This window comes from Mchenga conophoros, linkage group LG15 (genome assembly GCF_057382185.1).
Source record: "Mchenga conophoros isolate Kocher_MC1m ecotype Shallow Benthic linkage group LG15, M_conophoros_male_GT1.1, whole genome shotgun sequence".
Taxonomy (NCBI): domain Eukaryota; kingdom Metazoa; phylum Chordata; class Actinopteri; order Cichliformes; family Cichlidae; genus Mchenga; species Mchenga conophoros.
The window spans coordinates 31,831,372-31,848,862 of NC_140540.1; the positions used below are offsets into that span (position 1 = coordinate 31,831,372).

Sequence of the window (17,491 nt, forward strand, 5' to 3'; positions counted from 1 at the left end):
ACGAGCCCTGATCAGCGGCAGGTGTGTGGCTTCGGGTGTGGCCAGTCCCTCCGCAGGGCCACACCCCTCAGGCCTGCAGGTGGCCGAGCTCCATCCTCCAGGCACACCCGCAGACATACACACCCATACCTCGCCTAAACATATGAGTGGGACACAGACTAACACAGCACAGAGAAACACACATATGTACACGCACAGAGAAGGGGAAACGACACCAAAAATACATAATAATACACAGGTCCATGACTGCCCAGGGATCCTGGGTCGCCCAGTCCCAGGACCCTGACAGTACCCCCCCTCTAAGGGTCGGCTCCCGACGACCCAAAAACAACAGTACAACCAACCCAGGGCGGGCGGCGGGAGGTCCAGGACGGAGGGCAGAACCAAAACAAGCAAAAACCACCAAAGAAAACAACCCCCCCAAGGTCACAGTCCCAGAGTCCGACCGCGCATCCCGCAGCGGAGTAAGAAAAAGAAAAAAACGCCACAAAACAGTCTCAGGCGGCCCATCAACATAACAAAAGAGTTCAGGGGGCCTACCTCGAGTCCAATGGTGGCGACATTGCAGCTCAGGCGGACGGCCACGGGTCCGGCAACAGCAGAAAAACAGTTCTGGGGGCCTGCCACTGCTCCAGTGGCGGCGGCACTGCTGCCCCTCCGGTGGCGAGCCCCGGGCCCAGTAGCGGCGGCGCTGCTCCCCAGGCGGCCTGCCCGGGATCCAGTGGCGGTAGCGGCGCTGCTGCTTCTCCAGCGGCCTGCCCCGGGTCCGACAGCGGCGGCGCTGCTCCCCAGGCGGCCTGCCCGGGATCCAGTGGCGGTAGCGGCGCTGCTGCTCCTCCGGCGGCCTGCCCCGGTTTCGACGGCGGCGGCGCTGCTCCCCAGGCGGCCTGCCACGGGTCCGGTGGCGGCGCTGCTCCTCCAGTGAGCAACAGCGAGGTGTGGCACATGGTTCATGACGCGCTGGTCGCTGACGTGGATGCAGAGGACGTGGATGGCGTGGATGGCGTGGAGGCCGCGCCAGACGTGGAGGTCCCTCCGGTTCGCTGACCTCCGGCTCCGGCTGAGCGGGTCCCTCCTTGGCTGGCAGCGAGAGCTCCTCCTCGGCTGCTGGCAGCGAGAGCTCCACCTCGGCTGCTGGCAGCGAGAGCTCCACCTCGGCTGCTGGCAGCGAGAGCTCCACCTCGGCTGCTGGCAGCGAGAGCTCCACCTCGGCTGCTGGCAGCGAGAGCTCCACCTCGGCTGCTGGCAGCGAGAGCTCCCCCGGCTCGCCGAGCTCCTCCTCGGCTGGCAGCGCCGGTTGTTCCTTCCGCTCGCCGAGCTCCTCTGCTGGTGGTTCGCTGAGCTGCTCCTGCTCGCTGAGCTGCTCCTTCTCGCTGAGCTGCTCCTGCCCGCTGAGCTGCTCCTGCCCGCTGAGCTGCTCCGACTCACTGAGATGACGACGGTGTTACAGCTGCAGATGGTGAAGCAGCGGGTGGTGTAGCGACCTCCGACCAAGGTGATGGTACCTGCACCGTCAGCTCGTCCACTGCAGACACAAACACAGATGATGAGGAAAATGAAAAATTGTCCATACTACTCACCACAGCCGGCTCTTGAGATGTCTGTGGCTTTGGCTGCGGTGAGGAACGCCGGCGGCGCGAACGTCGTTTCCATGTAGATGTCGGGGCCGGCGTCTCAGGCTGTGAATCCACCAGCTGACCGGGCCGGTGAGCAGCCTGAGGAGGAGAGTGGAGGTGGAGGGTGGAAAGCAGGAAGTCCAGGACTACAGAATTAAGGGAGTCCACCAGCCAGGGGAATTTCAACAGCATCCCCTGCAGCCGCCTCTCCACGGCGCGACGCAACCCCTCCGCGGGCTTCTCCCGCCACAACTCACACATGCGGTAAACCTTGTCCATAACCTCCCTCCTGAGCCTCTCCTCAGAGACCGCTGGGTCCATACGTGGCGGGATCATTCTGTCACGGTCTGGCTGGCAGACCGTGGGGATGTGTGGGGAAGGAGGACCCAGGCGCGGTGCTCTATGTATAAACAGTGTGTTTATTTACAGTGTGCAACAAAGTAACAATAAATCCCCGTGTTTTCCCAGACTCCCGTGTTGTGTCTCTCCGTGAATAGTCCGTGTCTTTGTGCTCTCCGCTCCCGTGTCAGCACCCCCCGGTGCTCGCTGTTCTCGTGTCTTCCACGCTCCTCCTGTGTGAAACAATAGACGCAGCCGTCAGGACACAAACAACTGCGGGCATACATGCACACTAACTTAACTGAACAGAAGACTAACGTGGAGTCTCATGCAATGATCCCGCGTCGGTGGGAGCTCCAAGACTCTCCTAAGTAGCTCCCCCGACGAGCCCTGATCAGCAGCAGGTGTGTGGCTTCGGGTGTGGCCAGTCCCTCCGCAGGGCCACACCCCTCAGGCCTGCAGGTGGCCGAGCTCCATCCTCCAGGCACACCCGCAGACATACACACCCATACCTCGCCTAAACATATGAGTGGGACACAGACTAACACAGCACAGAGAAACACACATATGTACACGCACAGAGAAGGGGAAACGACACCAAAAATACATAATAATACACAGGTCCATGACTGCCCAGGGATCCTGGGTTGCCCAGTCCCAGGACCCTGACAGGTTATTTAAGCAAACTCCTCAACATCTCAAAAGAGCACTGAGATCTTCAAGCCAGATGCTCTTAGTACAGCCGAGGTCTCGATTAAAACATAGAGGAGATTGGGCCTTCTGGAATAACTTGCCACCTGATATTTGTACCTATACAGTCTTTCAAATCATTTCTTAAAACTCTTTTTTACATTGGCTTTTAATTCAAGTTCAGTTTGAGTATCTTCAGGCTTGTTTTATGTTTGTTTTGTTTTGATGTTATATATTACCATTGCCTCATCCAGGGCTGGACTGGGACAAAAAATCGGCCCGGGCATTTTGACTAGAGACCGGCCCACCAAAAATGTGACGTCATTCAGGGGTAAAACCGCAAAGGATTCTGGGAACTTGTGGCAAGAGGTACTAGCACATGCAGGCTTTCAATTGAACTCAGTTACACAGCGATAAAAAGAAACACAAAAAATGGCAAGAAGCTGTAACTGCAATAGCCGGTGTTGTGCCAAAAAGTGATTGCTCGTATTTAAATTGCTATAAGAAACTTGTTGGGCTATAATATGTGAAACATAGGTCAAATGCATCCCTCATGGATGACATAAAGTCATCTCTCCATCTCTCTCTCCTGCTCTTTTATTTCTCTCTCTTTCTCCATCTCTCTCTGCTGCTCTTCTGTCTCCTCTGTCACAGACTTCTCCACTTTTGATGATAGATCAGCCTGGTGCAACATGTAAGGATTGGCACAATTTGTTAAGATTTTGAGGAGTTTGAGAAACTAACCTTAAGCATAAAATAAAATTTACTATCAGTAACTTCATAGCACCCGCCCAGCATTTCTACGAACATTATTGCTAAGGATTGTCTTATTGCATTGGAGTCACACTGGGTTAAATATGTACACTTGGGTTTTAAGGGGTATTTATTATTTTCTTCTTTTTTTTTGGGTTGTATGGAAGCCCCAAACGCAATTTCATTGTTCTTGACAATGACAATAAATAAATAAATACTAAATAAATACTAAATACAGCAGTATATAAACTCCGTCATGCTAGCTAGGCAGTACCAGTGACTGTAAAAAGTCAGCACAACGAAAACAAACTACAACTAAACCTGGTTTATATCTGACACAGATAGACAGCAGGGCCCTATTTCAGGAAGCCGGTTTAGAGCAAAATCTGAGTAAGTATACCCTGAGTTAACGAAAACTCTGGGTTTTCGGTTTCACAAAGCGAGTTTAGATTAATTCTGAGCGAGTTACTATGACAACACACTCCGTGAAGCTAACCTGCCCCCTAGCAGGTTTACTTCAACTAACCCTAACTTTCTCCGCCTCTTTGTCAGAAACCTGACTGTAGGAAGTGTCAGACATGGCGTGCTCCTTCCTTGAAGAGCCAGTAGATGTTGAAGCCCAAATTCTCCGCAGAGCTCTCCGCCGGGAGAGAGTGATTAGAGCGCGTTTGGACATTTTATCATTTCCTGATGATTTCCTGTGTGAACGTTACCGTTTTTCAGCACAATCTATAATTTATTTGAATAACATCCTCAGGCCTAATATTGCTCATGTGACACATCGCGGACATTCTCTCAGTTCTGTACATATTATTTGTATTGCACTTCGGTTTTTTGCAAACGGGAGCTTTCTGTATAATATTGGTGACGCTGAGCACGTTTCCAAGTCTGTCGGGCAGTCAGGAATGTTACAGTTGCAATGAAACGTCTCCTGTACTCGTCTGTGGTGTTCCCCGGTCATAGACCCACAAGATTCATCAAAGAGGGATGCCACAAAATTGCAGGTATCAGGATGAACGAAACTTAATTCATGATGTGGTGATATTTGAACTACTACTTAAATTTTACATTTATTCTCACGGTTCCCAGGCGTGATTGGCTGTATAGATGGCACTCACATTCCAATCATTGCTCCTTCAGTAAATGAAGGAGACTATGTGAACAGGAAGTCTTTCCACAGCATTAATGTGCAGGTACATAGTTCCCTGTAGCATTTCAAAGTAACAGATTATTTCATTATAGTAATGGATGCTAATTTGTGTTCTCTGCACTGTGAAGATCATATGTGATGCTGCCAACATTATCACAAATGTGGAAGCCAACTGCTCAGCCTCTGTGAGTGGTGGTGGTGGAGGACCCCCACCTGTTTTTCAGGCCTCCGCTTTTTTTCCTGTTGGCTATAACGGGTCACATTTGAGCATACAGAGTAAGCAAATATGTACTTGTAATGTGCTCAGATAATTTCAATAAGTGCTTACAGAGGGGAAATTAATGTAGCCTCTAACTGCAATTGATTTATATAGGACAAACAGACCAAGCACTATGGCTCATAATACAATTACACCTTACCTGTTTGGACTATATTTTTATATTTCATTTTTACTTGCTGCCAGGAACGTTTGGGGCCTGTTGGGTTGCACCTGCGCTCACATCACGTCACAAAATAAAATGTATGAAATAAAAAATAAAATAAAATAAAATAAAATAACGTGTTACATGGGTGGAAATCCCTAGATCAATGTTTAAATTAACACTCATGCATTGACTCTGTCGGCCATGTTTTGCCATGCATGCTCCCTTTCTTTTGCAGCTGAGGCTGTGTTACTTTTTTTCCGCAAAATTTGCATGTTATAGCCCACCCCCGTGACATCACGCTCCAAAGCCCTATACTGCCATCAGCGCTGTAAAATTGACCGCGCCTTCTTTCCCTCCGTCTCCATGGTGACTCGCTTAATCTGTGCTCCACTAATCAGGGCTTTATGTATCCTCGTGCGCGCGCTTAACTTGGGGTTAAAGCAACTCCGCGTTGATTGAACTAATTGTTATCAGCCTTTCTGAAACCGAATATTCCGAGTTGGACAGTTCGGGGTTACTCAACCCTGAGTATCGTTTTTCACTCTGAGTTTTCTAAACCGGCTTCCTGAAATAGGGCCCTGGTCATAACTTCTTACCTGAAGTTCAGTTCCTCTGCCACTATGACCGGTGGACGCCTCGGGTCTCTCCTCCTCTTGCCTCCCCTTTCCCTTATCCACCTGCTGGCCTCTTGGTGATGTTGCTAAATCTGTGGAAGCTATGCCATAGCTACCACCAAACAATTCAGTTATTTTTACACATTTGGCAGCGTCTGCCTGAAGGGCTTGTTTCTTTTTGGCCCTAATTTTTTCTGCACCTCCTTTCCTTTTTTTGTTCTCCATTTTCTTTAGTTCGTCTATAAGATTGCTAAACAAGGGCGAGGGTGCATCCGACCTCCTCGGCTGTAATTGGTCCAGCCCAGAGTCGATCATGACTAATTGGCCAATCCAACACCTTTCATTATTTATACCCTTCCAAATCGGCCCATAAAAACAAAAAATTGCCAGCGGCCCACCGGGCAAATGCCCGGTATGCCCGATGGCCAGTCCAGCTATGGCCTCATCTAATGTCTTATTTTTCTGTATTTGTTTTTCTATTGTTTTCTCTTGTTCATAACTAATTGTGAAGCTCTTTGGTCAACTCTGTTTCAACAATTTCCTTACTTTTACCCAATAAGAGTCAAAATTTGAGCAATGACACGTAAAGCTGATGACATTAAATCAAGTTAAAACAGAACTTGCACCAACTAAATCATTACATTTCTTTAGCAGCTTAAGAAGCAGTCAAAATGCCAAGTTGTACCTGTCATGGTTTCTCTGTCTTGGATGCTGGGTTTTGAGTTTTTTGTGAGTTCACGATTCCTTTTGGTTTTGAAAATGATTTCTGTTTGAGACTTTTTATTTTTATTTTTTTAATATTGGTTGTACTTCAATACCTTCCCAGCAGGCTCTTGTATATATTTTGTTTATATTTGTGATTTATTCCCTGGTTTTGGTGTTTAAATTAGAGTTCCATCTGTAGTAATTTCTATGTTCCTAGTATTGGTTTCTCATAAGTTGAAGGTTGTATATACTTAATTCCCTTTATGTATCTTTGTGTCTCTATTCTTTGTTTTTCTTTCTGCCTTACCCTGCATTGTTAATCTCTTCCCCCTGCTTAATTGTCTTATATCTGTTTTATTTTGCTAGCTGTTGTCCTCTGTGTGTTGTTTCATCTTCCCCTGTCTCTCTATGTTAATTATCTTCAGCTGTGTTTAGTTCCCCACTAGTTTCCTCTTCCCTCCTTATCTCCCTTACCTCTTTTGCATATATTGTTTCAGCTTTCCTTTGCCCTTTGCCATGTTGTCCAAGTGTACCTTTTGGGATGAGTTTCTGTGCTTTCTAAGGTCTTGTATTCTGAGAAATGTTTGGATTTTCTGGATTATGTGGCTTTGTGCTTTATTTATCCTGTTAACAGCATTAACAGCTTATTTTGAGTTTAATGTCTGTCAAACTGCATCTTTCTTTAGGTCTGCAAAAATATATCTTCAAAACACACATCGGTATTTACATTTCCTTTGAGCATTGCTAGGAGGAGATCATAAGGTCATATAATTCAAAATTGCTCTTAAAAATTATATTATTTTGGGGCTATTTAAAAAAACATTTTTATGTATAGTTGATGGCAAAATATATCTTGATTTGGGACTGATAACACTATCAGACAAACGTTTGGACACACCTTCTTTATTTTTACTACTTTCTACATTGTAGATACATACTGTGGACATCAAACATATGAAGAAAGATATATGGAAATATGTAGCAAAGAAAGAATTGATAAATAACTCAGAAAATATCTTATATTTTAGATTCCTGAAAGTAGCCACCCTTTGCGATTGTGGCGATTGTGGCTCAAGAGTTGGGAGTTCGCCTTGTAATTGGAAGGTTGCCGGTTCGAGCCCCGGCTTGGATAGTCTCGGTCGTTGTGTCCTTGGGCAAGACACTTCACCCGTTGCCTACTGGTGGTGGTCAGAGGGCCCGGTGGTGCCAGTGTTCGGCAGCCTTGCCTCTGTCAGTGTGCCCCAGGGTGGCTGTGGCTACAATGTAGCTTGCCATCACCTGTGCGTGAATGGGTGGATGACTGGATATGTAAAGTGCTTTGGGGTCCTTAGGGACTAGTAAAGCGCTATATAAATACAGGCCATTTACCATTTGCTGTTGACAGCGCTGCAAACCCTTGACCTTTTCTCAATGAGTTTCATGATGTAGTCACCTGAAATGGTTTTCAGGTGTTAGAATGCATATTATGGCAAGAAACAATCAGCTAAGCAAAGAGAAATGACAGTCCATCATTATTTTATGAACTGAAGATCAGTCAGTCCAGAAAATTGCTAAAACTTTGAATGTGTTGCCAATTGCATTAGCAAAAACCATCAAGTGCTACAATTAAGCTATCTCAAATAAGGACCACCCCAAGAAAAGAAGACCAAGAGTCACCTCTGCTGCTGAGGATAAATTCATCCAAATCACTAGTCTCTGACATCGCAAGTTAACAACACCTCAGATTAGAGCTCAGATAAATGCCACACAGAGTTCCAGTAGCAGACACATTTCAACATCAACTGTTCAGAGGGGACTGAAGAAACCACTACTAAGGAAAAGCAACAAGCAGAAGATATTTGTTTGGGCCAAGTAGGGATGGGTATCGAAAACCGGTTCTTGTTGAGAACCGGTTCCCACTGTTTCAATTCCTTGGAATTGTTTGCCATTTTTGCAAACGATTCCCTTATCAATTCCAGTCGCCCCGAATGACGTCATCACGTTGCGGAGCGTCATTTACCTGGCAGGAAACACGGCGCGTAAGCGGCTCAAACGCTCACAAGTTTGGTTATACTTTACGAGAACGGATGACAACAGGGCAACTTGCAATACTTGCAAAGTAGATATTTAATTTAAGGGAGGAAACACTACGAATATGCAAAAGCATTTGCTCACAAAACACGCGATGACCTTAAATGAATGTCGTGTTTTTAATTCCGCTCCGGACTCGTGAATCTCAACCCAGCAGCAGCGGTAACGTTTGCACGTCCTCTCCCGTTAATGCGGCAGGTAAATAATCAACTAACAGTGCATATTATGTTAGCGCGATCTGCCTTATTACAAAACCTGCCATTACTGTGCATTTAGGTGACCGTGATGAGAGAGACAGACAGAGTCTGGCTCAGATGCTGGCAGCTCTCGCTGCAGTCTACCGTTAGCGTCTCCTTTCAGGCCAGGATAAACGAATGTCACCGAGCAGTGACTAAGTTTGTGGTAAAAGGCTTGAACCCATTTGCCACAGCAGATGCCCCCGATTTTTGGTAAGTGAATGTGTTTAATTGTAGGCAGGGACATTTCTGGATATTCTTGTGTAAGTGCTACAGAATAATTTATGTTATACTTTATTATTGCTACAGAAGAATATTTATTTTATTATTTTACATTTACAATTTTTTTTCCTGGGGACCATGTGACACCTCATTGAAGAGCCGTAGGCTGTGGATCTCTTAAGATCTCACTGTTGGGTTTGTAAGGCCATGTTACTCCTAAATTTCTATCTTGTTCAAAGAGAAGATATAAAACAAAGTTCTAAGCTAATCGACCTTAGTGTTCTCCTTTTTTAAAGAGAATCGATAAGAGAATCGATAAAGAATCGAATCGTTAAACAGAATCGAAAATGGAATCGGAATCGTGAAAATCTTATCAATACCCATCCCTAGGGCCAAGAAGCACCAGAAATGGACATTAGACCAGTGGAACTCTGTGCTTTGGTCTGATGAGTCCAAATTTGAGATCTTTCATTCCACCCGCCATGTCTTTGTGCAACGCAGAAAAGGTGAAGGGATGGTCTCTACATGCATGGATGTGATGGTGTGTGGGTGCTTTGCTCATGACTCTTTTGGGGATGTATTGAAAACTGAAGGCACAAATGCAATCCCATCCTGTTTGCATTTGGTTGGTTAGTTGTGTTGAGTATTTTGCAACTGGACAATGAGCCCAAACACACCTCCAGGCTGTGTGACCAAGAAGGAGAGTGATTGAGTGCTGTGATTGAGTGCTGCGCCAGATGGCCTGGCCTTCACAGTCACCTGACCTAAACACAATCTAGATGGTTTGGGATGAGATGGACTGCAGAGTGAAGGCAACAGGACCAACAAGTGCTCTGTAGTGAAACTCCTTCAAGACTGTGTGAAAACTATTTCAGGTGACGACCTCACGAAGCATGAGTGTGCAAAGCAGTAATCAAAGCAAAGGGCGGCTATTTTGAAGAATCTAAAATATAAAGCATGTTTTGAGAAATTTCACACTGTTTTGTTTGCTACATTATTCCATATGTGTTAATTCATATTTTTAATGCCTTCAGTGAGAGTCTACAATGTAAATCGTCATCAAAATAAAGAAAAACCATTAAATTAGAAGGTGTGTCCAAGTTTTTCACTGGTTGTGTAGGAAAGGCAAGGCAAGGCAAGTTTATTTGTATAGCACAATTCAACAACAAGGTGATTCAAAGTGCTTTACAGAGACATTAGAAACAAAAACAAATAAAAAGCATGATTTAAAATTGATTAAAACAAGCAAACAAACAAACAAACTAATTAACAAACAAACAAACAAAACAGTATAAAAAATCAAAACAGATAAAATCAGAACAGTAGATAAAATCAGTAGTTAAATGTAAGAAAAGACTGAAAAGCAGAGATCAAGGAAATCAGCAACTTCAGCTTTTTGTAGCAATGTCAGGCAAAAATAATCATTAGTGATTAATCTTAACTTTAAGGCATTTAGACTGAAATGACTATCAACTAGAGTAAAGGATACTGTTTGAAAAGTGAGGTCAAAATGGAAGACGCCCCCTAGCTTTGTGGAGAATGGTCAAGCTAAGATCCTGATCCCTTCCAGATAGAGATGGACAAAATGGTAATGGCTAACCTACCGGACATAGTAGTGATAGACAAGCAGAAGAAGACGACTATAGTGATAGATGTAGCTATACCGAATGTCAGCAACATCAGGAATAAGGAATCCAGGAAGCTTGAGAAGTACCAAGGGCTCAGAGATGAGCTGGAGAAGATGTGGAGGGTGAACATAACAGTACTCCCAGTGGTAATTGGAGCACTATGTGCGGTGACTCCCAAACTAGGCGAGTGGCTCCAGCACATCCCAGGAACAACATCTGAGATCTCTATCCAGAAGGGCACAGTCCTATAAAAAGCAAAGATACTGTGGAGCACCCTGAAGCTCACAGGCCTCTGGTACAGGACCTGAGCTTGAAAGAAAGAAAGAAAGAAAGAAAGAAAGAAAGAAAGAAAGAAAGAAAGAAAGAAAGAAAGAAAGAAAGAAAGAAAGAAAGAAAATTACTTGCATTACAGTAGTGTGCTTCAACTGAGTTTGCCATTCATAGTCCTTGTGCATGGCCCTCATGAAAACTAGTACACTAAAGTACTGAATCAAGGACTCTAACTTGTCTCCATTGAGTAGATGAATACATTAGTTGAGTGGAAATTTAGGTCTAATGCAGATTATATAAGTAAGCATTAGTTTTGAAGGTCTGTGAGGGGTCACAGTGATGGGGATGTGACCAGAATAATGCGCTGTTGGATCTCTGAGAACTTCAAAAAGCAGAGCATTCCTCAGATGTAATCTCCTTTACCTGGATGAAAGGCCCAGTCATAATGGAAGGTCTCCTGCTTATGGGGCCTCTGTGGAACAGCTCTGCTGCTAGAAAGAGATTACAATGGATTTACAACTGATCTCACACACTCCACCAACCCCTCTGTACAGCTGCTACTACCTTTACCTCCCAAAAATGCTTCTCTTGTGTGTTTGTCCCCAGCTTTGTTATTGCTATGTGAAGCAATCGCTGATTAGCTAAGACTGAAAGCTTTGAGCCAAAGTGGAAAGTTTACCGTGCAGTCATTCAGAGGGAGCTACATTCATGTTCTACTTAACTAATAGTGATTCTTCCTCTCAGCTTAGGAGCTTGTGGAAATTTGGGTCACTACACAATAATGGGTTGAGGATGCAATCATAAGGATGAGGTCATGAGGGGAGCTGTTCAAATCTCTCTCTGCTCTGCTGATGTAAAACCTCGCCGTCTCCCCTCAAAAATGCAATATAGGACAGTCCTGAAAGGATCTGTATGCAGCACATACACAAGAGGGTGGTGCTGGGGGTTGACAATGAATAATTAATTCGACTGGAAAGTTAGGGAAATAATCCAGTGTTTGTGCACCAAATCAACGGGATGAACAACACCTAGCTGTGCATGCGGTGCAGCATCAAAGGGCAAGTATCAAGGGACAATGCATAGTTGTTAGTGATTAGTCATGTTTATTACTGCACACATCAGAAATTTCCTATATGGAGGAAATGGAAAGAGCAAGGATTTCATTATGGCACTTCCAATCTGTTCAGGTGAATTTGTCATGACAGCAACACGATTGTTTAAATGGAAGTCAGTGTATTTAATTTCATGAAAAATATAGAAGCAGACTTCAAATTATGAACATATTAAGAAAATATCACTATTGCATGTCTGCATTTAATTTTCTTTCTGCAAAATATCAGCTTCTGACAAGTAGTGTCATTAAACTGGCTGTAGCTTAACTAAAACAAAGCACACATTAAATATCTTCATCATCTGAAATGAACAGAAGTTTGTTAGAAATGTGTGCCTGATGTTATAATTAACTTAGCCTGTATGTAAATCCTAGATCTCACTTAAAGTTCAAGACTCAGTAAGAATACAATGAATCTATAATAAAGAAAAACAAAACCTTTGGCAATAATTAGTCTTGTTTTTGTGATATATTTTTAAAGATATTCAAGTGTAAGGATTTGTCTGTGCATTAATTTTGGGACAATAGCTATAGAGAAGACAAATTAAAGTAAGATGTACAACTAAATGAAAAAAGATTCACCATGTTTTTTGAGTGGTAGAGTGGATATGTTATGGTTGACAGAAGTTTTGAAGATGAAAAATATACCCCAAAGAATATAAAACAAAACATCCAAGCATACATTGTGTCATTTTCTCTTAGCAGCATCACTTAAAAACTGTTTTATGGTGTACAAACACATGGTTTGATGTGAAGGAATATGAAAATTATGGACAACAATAAATAAAATCAAAGGAAATAAAACGAAAATCATAACAGTTAGACCCACTTTCACTGCTCAAGTTTTCTTTTAAAATCTTCATATATCATTCTTTCTTAATTATTCCTTCTACCTTGACAAAATTCCTTATTCGAGAGAGACCAATCCCACCACCATTTTTTACTGTGGCAATGGTGTTCTTTGGGTTGTAGCCCTCTCCCTTCTTTCTTTAAACAAACCAGCATCTCTGAGACCAAAGAGCTCTGTTTTCATCACAACTGACCAGCTGTGATTTCAGCTGTGATTCAGGAAACATCACAAAGTCTTTCCTGAAGAAAGACTTTGTGATTCAAAGTCTTTCTTCAGGTTTTCCTTAGCATACTTCAGACAGAAGTGGAGTTTCAGCAAAAACTTCACCTCTGCAGAAGAGTGGAGTTTTTCTTGGTCTGCAGCATTGTAGTCCATTCCTGTGCTTCTGGTGATTGTCTTTATTGAGACTACAATTCCAGTCTCCCAAATAGTGTCTTGGCAGTTGTTTTGGTGTCTTTGCACATCTCTCACACATCATTTTTTGTTTCCTACCTCTGCCAGCCCAGTTCTGTACTGTGTGCGGCTCTCTTTGAATTTCTTGATAATACTTCTCACTCCAGTTCTTGACTGGGTCAGAAACCCTGTGATAACTTTGTGTATCCAGCTCCTGTTTTGTGAGTATCCACAATTCTCTTTCTCAAGTCTAACCCGATTTGCTTTAAGAATGAAGGTTTCTTAGGTGACAGCTAAATCCTTGCAAAGTTTTTATATTGTGTGTAAAATGTATAATACACCTCGGGTTTAACTGGATTTTATAAGTTTCAAGCATAGTTAAGCAAATTAAAGCACACGATTGCACAGCAATCGTTTGTGCTATGACACAGTGAAGACAAAAAAAAATCACCTTAATTAATTCAAAATTTCACCTGTGTTTGTCTATTTATCTATTTTTATATTTTGAGCCCTTAAACTAGTCATAAAATTCAACCTTTCTCGTTGAACCTAGCACATTGCTTTTTTCTCTTACAATTTTATTAGTTCCCACACCAGATGGCTACTTGGTCACATTAGTGTGAATTTTATTTTTAAATTCAGTTTTTTATTGTTGTATTTCTCATTTAATGGATGAGTGGAAATAACTGAAAGCTTTTTTTGTTATTGTGATGCATCCCTGCTGTTTGCCTTCTTGGGGGTTCTTTGTCATCTTTTTGAATATTTCACTCTACAGCTCTCGTGTTATACTTTGCTGGTTTCACAGCTTACTTACTTTTAATAACAAGAATATCTGATGTGTTTGACTATCTCATCAGACCTATTTAGAAAATTAATCTTATAAAGGTCTCATTAAACCATTATGCATAAAGAACTTTTTAGAAAATGGACTGAAATGCCCTAAAGAACAATTCGTATTGGAGAATAACTGAAGCAGAAGAAATGCTGGATTTCTTCAAAATGTTACCTTGAGAAGACAGTGCCATTTATCAAATGTGACAATTATATAAATCATGGCCTTAAAGTTTTGTTTTATATGGTTTATTCTTAATAATAGTCTCATATATCTGCCTTGTTTGTTGTCTTCGACAACATCGAGATGGCCTACCTGGAGGGGATTAGGAACCTGGAGAACTGGTGCCAGGAGAATAACCTCCTCCTAAACATCAGCAAGACTAAGGAGCTGATCGTGGACTTCACTACAAAGCAGGCAAGGAATTACAAACCCCTCATTATCAGTGGCATGCCAGTGGAGAGAGTGGACAGTTTCCGATACCTGGGTGTCCACATCACTCAGGACCTGTCATGGTCCTGCCAAATCAACACCCTGGTTAAGAAAGCCCGTCAGCATCTCTTCTTCCTCAGAAGACTTAGAGACTTCCATCTGCCACTGAAGGTGCTCAAGAACTTTTACTCCTGCACCATCGAGAGCGTCCTGACGGCAAACATCTGCACCTGGTTTGGGAACAGCACCAAGCAGGACAGACGAGATCTGCAAACAGTGGTGCGCTCAGCCGAACGCATCATTCAATCAGAGCTCCCTGACCTGCTGTCCATCTACACCAAGCGGTGCAAGTCCAAAGCTAGGAAGATTATGATGGACCTCTCCCATCCCAACAATAGACTCTTCTCACTGTTGAGGTCTGGGAAGCACTTCCGCTCCCTTAAGGCCAAAACAGAGAGAATGAGGAGGAGCTTCTTCCCCCAGGCTATTCGGACCAGGTGTAGGACTGGACTCTCCCACACACATCACTATAAGACTGGACTCTCACACACATCACATCACCACATGCACCACCACACATTTCCTGTAATTTATAATTCTTATAATCTCTTTCTGCTATTTGCACATTTTTTACTTTAAATTTCTAAGATAATTTGTAAATTTTGTAGTAACCTGTAAATTGTAAATACTGTAAAACTTTTTTCTGTCATTTAATGGTCGGGCATTGTACAACTATAAGCATTTCACCCCCATGTCATACTGTGTATGGTTGTGTGTGTGTGACAAATAAAATTTGAATTTGAATTTGAATTTGTTTGTGGTGCTAATGTGTACTACTGGATTCATTTAAATTTTATTTTGGTAATATCTGTCTGTGACTGGAGAACACAAATTTCCACAAAATGTTTTTATGATTATCATCATATGAAATTTGAAAGATTAAGTGGTCAACCAAGACATAAGCCATTCTTCTATTCTTTTTGTTATAAACCTTTAATGCACAAGACTTTTCTGAAACCTACAGACAACTTTATTCTTTTAAAATGTTCCCAAATTTTCTAAAGTTACAAATATATAAATATTTAAAGAAAACATCTTCCTATAGGATCAGTTTGATAAGGTGTCTGTGAATAATCACCAGCCATTATTAATTAGTCATATGTAAGAACACAGCACTTCAGAACTGTGAACTCTTCATTTTGATCTCACTTGGATCTTTTTTAAAAATTTGTAACTAACTTCTAACTAGCTAACTTCTTGCATAGTTGTGACACTGTTGCAATATCCATCCAGAAGTAGAAATGATTCATTTCATTAGGAAGAAATGAATTGCTGTAATTAGCTAATCATGTGGTCAAAATTTGTAAAGCTTGTGTCAGGGTCCTGGGACTGGGCGACCCAGGACCCTTGGGCAGTCATGGACCTGTGTTATTATTATGTATTGTTGGTGTTGCTTCCCCTTCTCTGTGCTTGTACATATGTGTGTGTGGGTGGCTGTGTGTCTGAGTACTTGTTTATAGGCGCCGTCAGGCCTGGGGTGTGTGGCCCTGCTAGGGGACTGGCCACACCCGAAGCCACACACCTGCTGCTGATCAGGCCTCGTCGGGGGAGCTACTTAAGAGAGTCTTGGAGCTCCCACCGACGCGGGATCATTGCTTGGGACTCCACGTTAGTTACCCAGTCTAGGTTTTGTCATAAAGTGTATGCCTGCCATTACTGAGTGTCCTGACAGCTGCCGCTATTGTTTCCCGCAGGAGAAGCGTGGAAGGCTTGGAGAGCAGCGAGCACCGGGGGGTGCTGACACGGGAGCAGAGAGCACTAGGAGGACACGACACGGGAGTTTGGGGGAAAACACTGGGATTCATTGTTGCTTTCTACCACACTGTAAATAAACGCACTGCTTGTAATTTGAGCTCCGCACCTGGGTCCTCCTTTCCCACATTCCCCCACGGTTTGCCACGCCAAACCGTGACAGCTTGGTATACTTGGGTTCTGCTAATGTTCAACAGAATGAGGGGAAAAAAGGATTTAGTGACTCTGAGCTTGGTCGTTGGCACCAGACCAACTACTGGTTTGAGTATGAAACACATTGGGTGTTAGCCTTAATGGTAATTGGTGAGTTTACTCCAAGAAACATGAAGCTACAAAATCTTGTGACCATAGCTAATTTTCTTCAAGGTTCCGGAGCAGGCTTTCCCTTTTTAAAAAAAATAAAGTTTATAGTTATACCTTGAAACATCCCATAGTTACAATGCAATAGGCGTAGGCTGCTGGGGGCTTCTGAAGATAAGTGTGTCTTCTTAACTGCTTGATCTGTTTATACACTATTATTGCTTTTAATTATTTTAAAACTTTGGCTCTATCCCACATGTGTCTTTTGTGCTCTCTCCCACTGCTCTCTTATGTTTTCCGCCACCCGAGTCATGGCAGATGGCCGCCCCTCCTGAGCCTCATTGTGCCGGAGGTCTTTTCCTGTCAAAGGGGAATTTCTCTTTCTCACTGTCGCCAAGTGCTTGCTTAAAGGGGTCAACTAATAGTTGGAGTTTTCTCTCTATCATTCTAGGATCCTTACCTTACAATATAAAATTTGTAATTTGGCACTATTGTCGAGTTTTTCTCTTGTGTCCTTACCCTACAATATAGGGTTCCTGAGGTAACAGTAACTGCAATCACCAACCACTTGGTTGTGTATCTCGTTGTATGCTGTCCCATTTTGCATTTTAAATTTAGCTACTTTGTAATGAATAATCTCCTGGGCACCTTTGCACAGCCTTGGGCCCTGTCAGCTGTGTTAGTCCCAGCTATGTTAATGCTTGCAGCCTGTTCTTGTTCTGCCATGCTGTCCTTTTGATTGACCATTTATAACCACAGGTAGGATTTGTTAATGCCAGCCACTTCCATTTGCCGATAAGACATCCCATGCAGGGGCTTGGTTGTTCGTACAGTTCCTCATCACCATTTGTCTTTAGCTGCCTGAAGTACTCATGGACCCGCTCTTTTTGGGGGCCATTTTTCTCATATATTTTCAGATGTTCCATACTTCATCTTGGATTGTGGCCCTGACACTCATTAGTTCTCACCCCCTCTCTTATCGTATCTCATAGAACATCAGGGACTTTTTGATGAAGATCTCCGTGGGTTGTGCGGAGTTTTGA

General features: G+C 43.4%; 1 pseudogene; it reads right to left on the reverse strand.

Annotated features, from left to right (window-relative positions):
* Positions 1-426: 426 nt before the first annotated feature.
* Positions 427-1,955, reverse strand: LOC146558659 (uncharacterized; annotated as a pseudogene).
* Between the last annotated feature and the right edge of the window lie 15,536 nt (positions 1,956-17,491).